Here is a 12,234-nt window from a genome sequence, read left to right as displayed (position 1 = left end):
GATTGTTCCACTACGGGGTTGGCGATGTCCTCAAGGCGTGGCATGCTCTCAGACTTTGCCATTGCCTCCCACAACATTCACGCTAATGGATATATGCACATTGTGTGGATTGTATCCTTGGATTCCAAACCACATAGAACACATATATTAGCGACCCCAGAACTTCGCTTTAATTTGTTCACCATAGTAGCCAAGGAGTTAATTATAAGACGCCAAAATATTTGAGGCTGCCGGTTCCTGGCGGAAGGTTAAATAAAGGAAGTGTCTGAAACTTCCAAGCTAGCCTAAGAGGTTGGTGTACTGGAGTGAATGGTATGTCTCCTTTGGGAATAAGGAGATTTTATTAAAGTTGTGGCCTAAGCCATACCCACTTATGTTATGAGCGTGTTTAGGCTTCCAGTGTCTATATGTGATGACCTTACAAGTATGATGAGACAGTAAAATGGCTTTGTTGAGTTGGGATAAGATGATATTACCAAAATAAGAAGGTGGTATGGGCTTCAGGATATGCGTGCATAGAAGGTGTGGCACCTGTTAGTATCCCCTGATAGTATATGTGCATGTATCTTACGGGCAAAATATCTCTCTACTTCTAAAGGGGGATTCTATATATTGTTTCATAGCACTTACCATCGATTGTGAGTAGCCCCGATCTTGTCGGTCCCCCTCTCATCGATTTTCTCCTTCCACCTCCACCCACCCTCTCTCACGTGATCCCTTCCCTACCCTGTTTTTGCGATATTCTTTCAAAAACCGCACACATCTTGGCCACTGAAAGACTGCATGTGGTCATTCTCCACGATCCACTAATCCGATCGATTATGCTCCTTCATTTACGATCAGGAATTGTTCCCTTCCTTTGCTTTGACGGATGTCGCCCCTTTCCCCTCCCTTTTCCTTCAACCTAGCTGCCTCCTGTCAGAGTGTGTTCTCCAGACACCAGGGATCAAGGATACCCTGTATTTGTGTGTTCAGTCAGGGGCTAAAACGCCTAGTCAATCAGCTACCAAAGGCAGGCAGAGAAAACATGGACACAAGGGATTTTATACAGGTTCAGGCCGCTATCTGAGCGTAAAACCCTACTTCCTGTTGGTATTTCATATGAGAGAAGAGTACAAGTGCTTGGCTATTACAAAAGTGGTGGTTAGGGTGAGACTAGTGGGGGGCTGGGTACTAACTAAAGTGTCTGATCACCTCTAAATCTCTCTTTCTTTCTCCTTCCTCCTACTTCTCTCTTCTACGGATCTCTGGTGGGTGTGATGCGAGCTGTGAACCTATTTTTGCTTGTCCTCTATTCTACCATGGTCCTCCCCTTATATAAGCCTCAGGGGCACCGCACTTGGTCTACTAAAATGATACAAAGAAACATACAATTTGGTACTCGATTCGATTAGTCCACTTGACTTTGACGCCTTGCAGTAGATGAGCTGACACTGTGCCTTGCCAGGCACTTGAGTACCTTCCCCGATGTGATGCGCCGCACCGCCCTCCTACTATTTTATGCCGCGGCAGTGTCTGGTCTTGTCACACGCCCCTCGGGTCATCGTGATGATGGCCCTAGGCATAGCCCTGCACCTGACTACCTACGCAGCCTGGCCTGGCATTTAATGCCTGGTCGGTGGAGTGCATTGTAAGGCCATCTCCTTTGGCCGATGTGTGTCCCCTCTACTCGGGGAGGCAGCCCCCGGGTGCGTCACGGATGACGCCAGGGACCTCCTCGGGATCTTCCGTGGCTGCTTCTTTTTGTGTGAGACTCATGTGTTTTCTACCTCTTAGCCCAATCTCTTCTGTTAATGCATGGGGTTTTACACCTTATCATTTTGCTATGCCAGATCCTTTCCAAGGAGGCGCGTATGTACAACATTTTGGGCATACCCCATCATTTGATGTTCCGCCAGTAGCCCTCGGGCCCGCCCACGACATTCTTTGAAAAAGGTCAAAGGCCAGTGCGCACGCCCGGGTCATGATGTGGGTGGGCCTAGTAAAAAGAAATAATCGCGCCCGCTTCGAGAAGTAACGCTACCGCGCTTTAAGCGGGAAAAGGAAGTGGTTTTTGCTTTTACGGGATGTGAGACGTTACGGCGGCTCGCCTTCACCTAGGGTTGTTTCTGATCTCCCGGCGTGAGCTTTTATTGCCCCATTTTCCAAGATCGGAAGGGTTTCCAAGGCAGTAATTTATCCATTTGAATGCGGTGGGGTGGGACGAGGAAGTTTTTGTTGAATTGTAAACGAGAGCAACGAGAGACAATCGAATAAAATGACTGAACTATCGATTCCATTGAATGATTCTCGATATATATACAAGGGGAACAGACACGATCAAGAGATGCGACTGTTCGTAGAAGTGCAAGGGGAGAGGCACGACGGTTGCGAATGCAACCGACGTACAGATTACAATGGGAGGATTATCTCTTTAAGTAACATATTAATTTAATCCTAACACTCCCCCTAATCCTTCCTTGTCCTTGCAACCGATCGTCTCTGGAATCATCCTTGAATTAACTCTTCTCCAAAAACACTGTGGGAAAAATGTGAGAAGTATTGTAGTATGACATGTTGCTAAAACTCCTTCAAACCCAATGGAAAAAATAAGGAGAAAATGGTGCAACATATAATGGTTATTTTCTCTTTTAACTCAATACGAGAAAACCCATAGAGTTCAGAGGACAATAAATATGTCGTATATACTTTCCTAAAAACCCCGGTGGGGAAAACTGAAAGTATGACATATGATCTCATGTTTGATATTACCTCATTAAAAACCTTTATGAGAACCTGTAAAGTAAACTCATGAAGGAAAAAAGAGTATAATATGATTCATTGAACAGGAACAATTCAGGAAGATACTCCCCCTGATTCTTGCAAAATTCGAAGCCGTCACCTACCAATTCCACGAACACATTTCTAGAACATAGAAGTTGATAGAAACCCGATGAACAAATCAGTCGCATGATTTGACTTGCAAGATATGCAATATAGTGATATTGCTTATTATGTAACCTGTTTGCATCCGGGCAACACAAGAAACATTATCGTTGAGATAATGGTTGTTGGATGTAGCCATGAGGTCTGTTTCGAAGACTTCTAATGAGAGGGCTACTACACCTAGGAGGGACACTAAGCTTATCTACGATTTGACATAGTAGGGATCTGATCGATGTACCCAACGATATCGGTGTTCACATTTCTGTGAAACTGAGAAACTAGGACAAGATGTTTGATGCATTGGAAATATCAAAAGATATTCTTGAGTACCAACCAACTGTGTTTGGTGGATCCAATGGCATTATGGGACGTTGAGTCCCAATATCTCATTTCCATCATCTCTTGGTCTAAATAGATCTTTCTCTATGTCTAGAGAATGAACTACTATGAGAGTTATGGATGGATAAGATTTGTCCACAATGAATTTCTTCAATATATTTTGGATATAGACAACATAGTATACCATAATGTATGAATGAAGGTGCTCAAGTTGTAGTAACGAGCGGTATTTTTGATGTGGACATAACTACCTCAGATACGGCCAAAACTATTGCACACATTCAAATTTTATAGGTGAATTCTAGTAGTAATTATAAAATATATTATTTTGTTATTAAAGACAAAATTGCTGCATCTCTATTTATTTCATGCAGGATTAACGGAGATTTATTCAAACCATGTGTCAAGATACGGTTGCTTGTGCATATACAAATACATGCTTGTGTGTTCACACATCCGTATAATACGGCTGAGCCATGCAACGGTGCAATGTACTCCCTCCGTTCCTAAATACTTGTCTTTCTAGGCATTTCAACAAGTGACTACATACGGAGTAAAATGAGTGGATCTACACTTTAAAATATGTCTACATACATCCGTATGTGATAGTCATTTGAAATGCCTAAAAAGACAAGTATTTAGGAACGGAGGGAGTACATGCAAAGAGGAGGAGGGCCATGCCCATATGTGATGCATGCCACACGAGCATGCATGCAATTCAGCCCACACACACATGGGCCTGAGTAGGCCACGTGCAACGCCGGCCACGGGAGCGCCCCAACATCCATACAATGCACGGCTGGTCCATCAAACAACAAATCAAGGCGGCGGCTCCCATTCGTACTACTATAAATAATTAGCCTCCGTTTAGGGTTAGATTTGGGTTTTATTGTATTGTCTACGAGACGTGTAAGACTACCGCCTTGTCAGATCCACAATGAAACCTCAACTTTTCATCTAGTTCGTGTACTCAATTTTTTACCCGCAATTTCAGATTGCAATTCACCTTTGTTCTTGCCGGTTCTTCGGTTGCTTGCAGGAACTTGAACCTCGTTGTTCAGGTTGATCGTGCCTACGGCAAGGTCAATAACCATCGGAGATTGGTTTAGCGATTGTCGAGGCGTATCGTCGGGTACGGTATAGCCGGACCGTCAAGGTCAAAATTCACCAAATCGATAATTATCCCCACTCTTATCGAAAGATCGGGCCACCGTCACATCAAGTAGTATCAGTTTTCAAGTTCATCGGTGAGAGATTTATAGTTTTTTAGTTTAGTTTATTTTTCTGTCCTATAAACCCACGAAAAGCCAAAAAAATAGATTAGTTCATCCATTACACCTACCTTTTTAGCCTTTAGCAATTTTTGCATCTAGTATTTGCGTAGTTGAATTTTTGGTTGCATACATCCTAGAATTAGTGCTGGTTTAGATTAGTTTGAGAGAAAATTTATCTACTAGATCAAACTTGTTTTTTTGTCCATAATATTTTCCACTGCAAAGTTTGTTCGTAATCTGAAAAAAAGAGCAAGCTGCATTGTTTTACACGCGTACAGGCGTTGCTCCACGAGAGTATTCCAGACTCATCTCGCGCGTTCACCCAGACCCAGTGTCTGCCCCTCCCCGCCGCTATTCCCATGCGTACGCGAGTGACTAGACATCTATCCATCTGTGTCTGCCTTCACGCGCCACACAAATCCCCTCCGGCTGTTCCTGTGCATTATTCACTAGTAATACTACTCCTAGCTAATCTCAACTCCAACTCACATCTAGCTAGCTTTCATAGTCTTCTTTCCTTGCTGTAGCGCTCGGCCAAGGCACTTTTGTTTCTTCTTTCGGCCAATTTGTGTACGTGCCATCTTGGGTATACTCGCTAGTAACCGGTTTGAAAAGAAAAAAAAAAGAAAAAAAAGTTAAAAGAAAAAGTTGCAAAAAAAAAACCAGGCCGACTAGCATCTGTTTTGGTCTGATATTTTCTTTTCTCGACATTCTTTTGCTGCTACAGTGTTCATCGCCACGTCATTTATCATATGCTTTTGAGCTTTATTATACACGGCATTTATAACTCACTTATATCTAGCTACTCAGAGCTATCATATTTTCATCGATTTCCACTCACTTGATTCAGTATCCGGACTTAGATTGTTTTATCTCTTACTAGTCGACTGCCAGCATTAGTTAGGAGTTTGAGCAATTATTTAGCTTGCATTACTTTTTGCTAAATTGTTGCACTGATACCGTGAGTTGAGGAAACCTTAACCAAGCTCCACTTCCTATATTTTATCTTGGTCGGTCGACTTGGCAATCGCTATATCCAACGTTTGATAACTTTTGACAGCGCCAAAGGCCGACAACCACTGCAGCACGGTAAGAACTGGTAAGAGCTTGGTAATTGCTAGAGTGTTGAGAGAATCCCCCACCTCCGAGTAGTACCATAGGAACATTATACTTGTGATTTTGTTTTTGTGTGGTACTAACCATGGCAGATTCTAGAACGGTCAACGGTTGGGTTGCGTCTATTGTGGGAGATGCCTTGCCACATTTTGATACAGATCACTCTTACCCACCATAGAAGATACAATGATCGTCACATGATCTACATCATGGTAGAAACACATATCATCAGGTTACCTCTTTGCCAAATTTCGAGGGTAAATATGACCCCGATTCATATATCGATTGGGAAATTGAGGTAGAAGAAATATTTGGTAGCCATGATTTTTCTTAGCATAAGAAAATAAATGATGCACTAAAAGCTTTTTCGGTTTTGCTTCAGTTTGGTGGAGAAATTATTGCAGGGAAAATATTTGTAATAGACCTACTACTTGGAAAGCTTTGAAACTTGTTATGCGAAACCGATTTGTGCCTTCATACCATGCTAGTGATATGCTTAGAAAATTATAACGTTTAACACAAGGCAATAACACTGTTGAAGCATATTATGATAATTTGTGTACTTCTTTGTGTTGGGAATCGTAGCATAATTTAAAATTTTCCTACGCTCACCAAGATGCATCTATGGAGTCTACTAGCAACGAGGGGAAATGAGTGGATCTACATACCCTTGTAGATCGCGAGCGGAAGCGTTCCAATGAACGTGGATGACGGAGTCGTACTCGCCGTGATCCAAATCACCGATGACCGAGTGCCGAACGGACGGCACCTCCGCGTTCAACACACGTACGGTGCAGCGACGTCTCCTCCTTTCTTGATCCAGCAAGGGGGGAGGAGAGGTTGATGGAGATCCAACAGCACGACGGCGTGGTGGTGGATGTAGCGGCTCTCCGGCAGGCCTTCGCCGAGCTTCTGCGTGAGAGAGAGAGGTGTTGCAGGGGAGGAGGGAGGCGCCAAAGGCTGTAGTGTGCTGCCCTCCCTCCCCCCCCTTTATATAGGCCCCCAAGGGGGGGTGCGCAGCCCTTGGAGATGGGATCTCCAAGGGGGGGCGGCGGCCAAGGGGGAAGGGGTTGCCTTGCCCCCCAAGGCAAGGGGAAACTCCCCCCTAGGGTTCCCAACCCTAGGCGCATGGGGGGGAGGCCCAAAGTGGCGCCCCAGCCCATTAGGGGCTGGTTCCCCTCCACTTTCAGCCCACGGGGCCCTCCGGGACAGGTGGCCCCACCCGGTGGACCCCCGGGACCCTTCCGGTGGTCCCGGTACAATACCGATAACCCCCGAAACTTTCCCGGTGGCCAAAACTGGACTTCCTATATATAATTCTTCACCTCCGGACCATTCCGGAACCTCTCGTGACGTCCGGGATCTCATCCGGGACTCCGAACAACTTTCGGGTTTCCGCATACATATATCTCTACAACCCTAGCGTCACCGGACCTTAAGTGTGTAGACCCTACGGGTTCGGGAGACATGCAGACATGACCGAGACGCCTCTCCGGTCAATAACCAACAGCGGGATCTGGATACCCATGTTGGCTCCCACATGTTCCACGATGATATCATCGGGTGAACCACGGTGTCGAGGATTCAATCAATCCGTATGCAATTCCCTTTGTCAATCGGTATGTTACTTGCCCGAGATTCGATCGTCGGTATCCCAATACCTTGTTCAATCTCGTTACCGGCAAGTCTCTTTACTCGTACCGCAATGCATGATCCCGTGACTAACGCCTTAGTCACATTGAGCTCATTATGATGATGCATTACCGAGTGGGCCCAGAGATACCTCTCCGTTTACACGGAGTGACAAATCCCAGTCTCGATCCGTGCCAACCCAACAGACACTTTCGGAGATACCCGTAATGCACCTTTATAGTCACCCAGTTACGTTGTGACGTTTGGCACACCCAAAGCACTCCTACGGTATCCGGGAGTTGCACGATCTCATGGTCTAAGGAAAAGATACTTGACATTGGAAAAGCTCTAGCAAACGAAACTACACGATCTTTTATGCTATGCTTAAGTTGGGTCTTGTCCATCACATCATTCTCCTAATGATGTGATCCCGTTATCAATGACATCCTATGTCCATAGTCAGGAAACCATGACTATCTGTTGATCAACGAGCTAGTCAACTAGAGGCTTACTAGGGACAGGTTGTGGTCTATGTATTCACACATGTATTACGATTTCCGTACAATACAATTATAGCATGAATAAAAGACTATTATCATGAACACAGAAATATAATAATAACCATTTATTATTGCCTCTAGGGCATATTTCCAACACTTTGTTTCGTTGTGGATTAGAAGAATGTGAAGACATTTTTCTAAATAGATTTTGGAGAGGTTTAAATCATGATATACAAGACATAATGATGCATGAAGAATTGTATTCTGTCGACCATTTGTATCGTCTTGCTTGTAAAGCTGAACAGAAAATAAGAATACATGTATGCATGATGAACAACTGTGCGATGGAATTAATCCCCAACAAAGAAAGTTACTTCTCCAGTTGCTACGTCAACTATGATTGCGACACTTGGAGCTTATGAGGTGTCAGCACCGACCGTCCTTACTTCATACAAGCCAGAAGTGCAAGGTAATAATAATGGTAATGATTTTCTTACTACACATACAATTGATGATTGGCTTCTTGGTTTAGATACATCATGTGTTGAGTTGAATGAAATGCCATCTGTTTTGATCACACCAGTTGCTATGGATAATTGTCTTGCTACCTTCGATAAATTGTGTGATCACACAACCGAAACACCTATTGTTTTGCATGCACCCACTGCTAAAATTGATTTCCTCGTTGATTTGAGTGCACCCAATGGATTAAAGGCCACCGTTATTGAACCATGTGACTTAATACTTAAATCTGATTTGGATCACATACAATTGCTTAAGCATGATGAAGTAATCGCTAGAATTTCCCATGTTAATTCTTTGTATTCTCTTTTGATGGATCCACCTATGCATTTGTCACATGCAAGAACTAAAAATAAATGAAATCACATATTTGCATTCTCTGAACAGTGCTTATGCGCCTAATCTAACTTTTAACTTGATTTGTAAGGATTGCGTAGACAATGAATTTTTGGTGCATAGAATTTGTATCACATATGATAATCTCAAGATATTAATAGTGAAAAAATGAAGAGAAATTAAAGCGGATGAATACATATACCACGTATACACATTGTCTCTTTGGTTAGTTTATTTTCAGATTATCCAAAGTCGAGGACGGCTTTGTTTTCAAGAAAGGGAGGATGATGTGGACATAGCTACCTCAGATACGGCCAAAACTATTGCACACATTCAAATCTTACAGATGAATTCTAGTAGTAATTATAAAATATATTATTTTGTTATTAAAGACAAAATTACAACATCTCTATTTATTTCATGCAGGATTGATGGAGATTTATTCAAACCATGTGTCAATATACGGTTGCTTGTGCATATACAAATACATGCTTGTGTGTTCACACATCCGTATAATACGGCTGAACCATGCAATGGTGCAACGTACATGCAAAGAGGAGGAGGGCCATGACCATATGTGATGCATGCCACATGAGCATGCATGCAATTCAGCCCACACACACATGGGCTTGAGTAGGCCACGTGCAGCGCCGGCCACGGGAGCGCCCCAACATCCATACAACGCACGGCTGGTCCATCAAACAACAAATCAAGGCGGTGGCTCCCCTTCGCGTTACTATAAATAATTAGCCTCCGTTTAGGGTTAGACTTGGGTTTTATTGTATTGTCTACGAGACCTGTAGGACTACCGCCTTGTCAGATCCACAGTGAAACCTCAACTTTTCATCTAGTTCGTGTACTCAATTTTTTATCCATAATTTCAGATTGCAATTCACCTTTGTTCTTGCTGGTTCTTCGGTTGCTTCCAAGAACTTAAACCTCATTGTTCAGGTTGATCGTGCCTATGGCAAGGTCAATAACCATCGGAGATTGGTTTAGAGATTGTCGAGGCATATCGTCGGGTACGGTATAGCCGGATCGTCAAGGTCAAAATCCACCAAATCGATAATTATCCCCACTCTCATCGAAAGATCGGGCCGCCGTCACATCAATTTTGGTTTACCCAAATCCTTCATTTTAAACTCCGTCATTTAGATGATTACATGTGTCGCCATTGCAGACACACAAACATGGATAATCATCATGGTAAGAGTAATCCTTGTGAATAAGGAACTCACTACGTCGGTTGTACCAAATGTACCGACGATAATAATAAGTCATATGGTGACTTATTGATTTACACAATGTATGTTGCATTTTGTACTTCGATTCAGAATTGAGGTTCCGTCGGGAGCCATCTATATCTGAATCTAGTGATCTACATGTATATGTAATCACTACATCTATCAACTGCAGAGATAGATGATTTTGAACTGCCAATGATATAAGTTATCGGAATGAGATTCCAACTTTGGAGAATAGTTGGGTATCTGCGTGAACCCTTGTGCTACAATACTTGCTCTTTGTTTCACCACCTCGTTGTTCTCAATTCCGCTTCAGAAGAAAACTGGTGTAGGTATTGCTTATGAATACCTTCCCATTATTGAGCAAGATCATTTCTACCTAGATTATACCATTTGCTTGAGTTCAGTCCGAGTGTTGTTCACACTTTGCCATGGCCATGGTCTTCGGATCTAAATCATTTGAAAGTTTTTTGCAATCTAGTTGAGAAATGTATGTCGACAATTGTAGACTTCCGGTTATATGATTCTCCAGAATCTATATATCAATATATAGTTGATGGAAATATCGTTACCCATGGTGACTGCTCACGATTTCCTAATGCGATTGAGTCGGGTATCCCGATGTCCCGGTCATTGTGTGCACTATGACCTGGGTTGGTGGAGGTTTCCCGTCCACTAGGTGTATACTACCCATTAAGTGCCTGTCAATGTGAAGTTGACTTGCATTTACTGATTCACATGCCTTGATATCCTTGCTTGCGAGAAGCTGAATCGTGATGTACTTCTGCCATACATCTCCCCCTGTTGCTTTGAACGGGGAGTGGATTGGATTTTGTTGGTATCTCCACTCTTTCAGGCGTACTTTTGCAGGATTGTAGGATTGTGTGACACCTTTATAGTCAGTAAATGAATATGGCAGGTTATTTGCAATGTGTTGCAAATCTTCTGAACGCATGGTTCAGATCTTTGAGTACGTGGATTTGAGGCAGAAATGTGTTGAACATTCCACTAATTTCCTGGCATTCTTTATGGTACTTGAAATCTCCCCCTAATGCCTGGAAATGTTCCTCGTTGAATCAGCATACTGGCCTTGAATAACTCCCCATGCGAGGGGCTTGAGGTATTGACAGAAATTTTGTTATTCCTCACATAGATCCCAACTATATGTTGAGGGGCCAATGATGTATGCCGGGTGGTGATATCCGCATGCAACTGAATTACCGCAGATGGGAAATACTTGGTAGATTTCCACGTATCAAAGATAGAGGAGAATAATAGTATGCAGTTTGGTCATGAGCGTGTAAAACTGCATGACTCCAACGTAAAGTTGGTAAGTTGCAATTCCAAAGTAAAGATAATGCAATGAGCTTAACTCTTTGGATAAAGGATTCTTGTTGGGAAACATAACATGCAATTTCAAAAAAATTCCTACGCTCACGCAAGATCTATCTAGGAGATGCCTAGCAACGAGAGGGGGAGAGTGTGTCCACGTATCCTCGTAGACCGAAAGTGGAAGCGTTTGACAACGCGGTTGATGTAGTCGAACTTCTTCTCGTTCCGACCGATCAAGCACCGAACGTACGACACCTCCGAGTTTTGCACACGTTCAGCTCGATGACGTCCCTCCAACTCTTAATCCAGCAAAGTGTCGAGGGAGAGTTCTGTCAGCACGACGGCGTGGTGACTATGATGGTGAAGTGATCTGCGCAGGGCTTCGCCTAAGCACTACGTGAATATGACCGGAGGCATAAACAGTGGAGGGGCGCCGCACACGGCTAACAATGTTTGTTGTGTGTTCTAGGCACCCCTTCCCCACATATATATAGGTGGGAGGGGGAGGGGGACAACCATGGGGAATCCTACTTGGGGGCCTTGTCCAATTCAGCCCCCCTTACCATCTTTTCCGGAGAGGGAAGGAAGGGGAGAGAGGAGGGAAGGAAGGGGGAGGCCGAATTGCCTCCCCTTCCTTCTCTCTTCCCCTTTTCCCTTCCCCTTCCTATTTGGCCAGCAAGGGGAGCGCAGCAGCCCATGTTGGCTCCTGCGTTTCCCCACTTGGCCCAATAGGCCCATATAGTTTGCCGGGGTTAGCCCGGAACCCCTTCCGATGACCCGATACGTACCCGGTAGCCCCGGAACACTTCCGGTGTCCAAATACTATCGTCCTATATATGAATATTTACCTCTCGACCATTTCGAGACTCCTCGTCATGTCGGTGATCTCATCCGGGACTCCGAACAACATTCGGTCACCAAATCACATAACTCATATACTACAAAATCGTCATCGAACGTTAAGCGTGCGGACCCTACGGGTTCGAGAACTATGTAGACATGACCGAGACACCT

Source organism: Aegilops tauschii, chromosome 7, assembly GCF_002575655.3.
Source record: "Aegilops tauschii subsp. strangulata cultivar AL8/78 chromosome 7, Aet v6.0, whole genome shotgun sequence".
Lineage (NCBI taxonomy): Eukaryota > Viridiplantae > Streptophyta > Magnoliopsida > Poales > Poaceae > Aegilops > Aegilops tauschii.
This window is presented reverse-complemented; position numbering follows the sequence as displayed.